The sequence below is a fragment of the Octopus bimaculoides genome, chromosome 1 (genome assembly GCF_001194135.2).
Source record: "Octopus bimaculoides isolate UCB-OBI-ISO-001 chromosome 1, ASM119413v2, whole genome shotgun sequence".
In the NCBI taxonomy this organism is placed as follows: Eukaryota; Metazoa; Mollusca; class Cephalopoda; order Octopoda; family Octopodidae; genus Octopus; species Octopus bimaculoides.
This window is the reverse complement of record NC_068981.1, coordinates 196,550,910-196,553,632: the sequence shown is the minus strand read 5'-3', so window position 1 is coordinate 196,553,632 and position 2,723 is coordinate 196,550,910. Positions and strand designations below refer to the sequence as shown.

Here is a 2,723-nt window from a genome sequence, read left to right as displayed (position 1 = left end):
TATATATATGTGTGTGTTACGGAAGATTATATATGTATATATACACATCATACGCATTATATATGTGTGTATATATATATATATATATATATATATACATACACATACATAAATATATATGTGTATATACATATATCTATATATCTATACATACCTTAATATATATAACTATATGTGCGTGGTTGTGTGTATATATATGTATATCTTTACACATTTACATGAACGTTTATACATACTTCCACACGCTCACACACACACGCATACACACAATGTGAAAGGAATTGGGATATAGCATTTGGACAGGTACCTTATTAGCACTCTGATATAATCCATATCTGGCTAACCACATCGAATGATAGGGAACTTTCAAGATTGCTTAAGACTGACAAACGCGCATAAATGCCACATCAAAGGACATAAGGACAATTTATCCAGAAGAAACACGTGTCGGATTGGAATTTAATGGGCATAAAACTAAAAAAAAAACCCCAAAAAACAAAAACGAACCAACTTTTGAAAATGTATAATTCTCTATTCTTCTTTATGATACCTTATAGATACATACACACATACACACGTACATATATGCATACACGGCCATTTTCATGCTGAGTGTGTTTAAGAAAGTGTGTGGAGGAGAGAAAGAGTGAGATGGGGGGGGAGTGAACGTCAGAGAAAGATTTGCTGGGTGAGGCTGGAGTTTTACAGAGACATGTGAAGGCCTTTCATTGTGTTTTATGTCAATCGTTATACGTTACATACATGTATACATATATACAGATGTTTATATATGCATATGTACGTACGTATATGCATACAGATGTAAATACATACATATATACATATACATATATATGCATACATATACATATACATATATATATATACATATATATATATATACATATATATATATATATATACATATATATTCATATAAATATATATATTGTATATATATGTATATATATATATATATATATGTATATATATGTATGTATGTATGCATATTTGCGTCTTGATATAATTTTTTTTTCTTTTTCCTGACTCTAAGTCCTGCAAACGTGAATGGGTCTGTGTATGTGTGTATGTGTGTGTGTGTGTGTGTGTGTGTGTGTATGTGTGTGTGTGTGTGTATGTGCTTGCATGCTTGTTTGTATCTGCTCTCCTTAGAATGTTTGTGTGTGCGTTTGTGTGTGGGGGTGGGTGTGTGTGAAGATGTATACAAGAATATGTGTTTCGCATTAGGATTTATATTCAATTTGGCTTCTTGGCTTTAGCGTCGGTTCCAGCTTTGTTGGGATTCACAGAAGACAGAACCAAAAAAAGACAACAACAACAACGACAACAAAAACCAGCAGAAAACCGCATTAAACCTCAACAACAATAACAATAATCTCGTCAACGGTGACAGCACCACCGCCACCACCTTCGTCATTATTGTTATCAAGACTCCTCCTCGCCATAATCATCATCATCATCATCATCATCACCATCAATAACAGCTGGTGTAGTCAGAAGCAACGTTGACAGCAAAAACCAAAGCCGAGTTTCGAAAGAGGCCAATTTCGGTAAAAAAAAAATGAAAGCAGCGCCAACCGATGAGTTCCTCTCTCTCTTGAAGGGTTTGTGATGTGATAAACACAAACAGACACCGTAGTTGTTGTTAAGTCTATCTAATCGGGCTTAGTTTATTCTTTGTTGTGACGTTAATTCGGATAAGACTGACTCTGATTTCGAGGATTGTAGATGCTGGCGTTTGGGTTAGGACGCTGGCGTTCGTGTTGGGTGCGCTGGGGATAGAATTGATGCGATGGTGCAAGTGTTGGGGGGGTTGGTGCTAGTGGTGATGGCGCTGGTGACAAATCTGAAACGTTGTTGTTCGTAGTAGTAGCACTGACGTGAGGGTCGAGGGCGCTGGTGTTGAGGGCGCTGGTGTCAGTGCCAATGTTGCTCGTGGTCTGGTGGTTAGGGTTAGGGTTAGGGTAAAGATACTGATGGTGATCTTAGTACAGGCAGTGGCTGGGTGTTTGTCTTAGCAAGGGTGGTGGCGCTGATCTCCGGCTTTGATACTGGGCTCAGCGTTTTGCGTTTGTGGTGGCCCGGGCGCTAGTTTTTGCATGGCGTTGATGCTTCTTGGTGCTTTGTGGTCAGTGGTCGTTGACTTTGTGTCGGTGTTGCGGCCGCAAAACAATATTGTTTCTGTTGTTGTTCTTGGAGATGATGGTGGGGGTGGTTGTGGGTCTGGACAGGGGTGAATGAGATGATTGCAAATTGGTGGTGACAAAGAGGGTGGGGTGGGGACCTTTGGGGAGGGGCAGTGTTGAAGGTTTGGGTGATTATCAGAGACAGAACTGAAGGTGGACTGGGAAAAAATTTTACAAAATAACCTAACAGGACAACAACAACAGCAACAGTACTAATGAGGACGGTGATGATGATGATGAGGAGGAGGAGGATGGTGGTGGTGGTGGTGGTGAGGATGGTGATGATGATGATGATGATGATGTGAAGGAGGAGGAGGCGGTGGAGGAAGATAATAACTATGGTCATGATACTGCTGTTGCAGTTGATGACGACAACAATGATAGTGATGAGGACGACGATGATGATGATGATGATGATGATGATGATGATGGTGATGGTGATGACGTTGTGGGTTGTGGCATTAGTGTTGTTGGTTTCTGGTGTTACTGTTGCGGGGGGGGGGCCGATTCGAGATG

The 2,723-nt window shown here is 40.0% G+C and overlaps 1 long non-coding RNA gene across 1 annotated transcript in view; it reads left to right on the top strand.

The window, feature by feature from the left end:
• The window catches only part of LOC128250009 (uncharacterized), a 59,405-nt gene that overhangs the window by 5,467 nt on the left and 51,215 nt on the right, over positions 1–2,723 (top strand). The window lies entirely within an intron of this gene.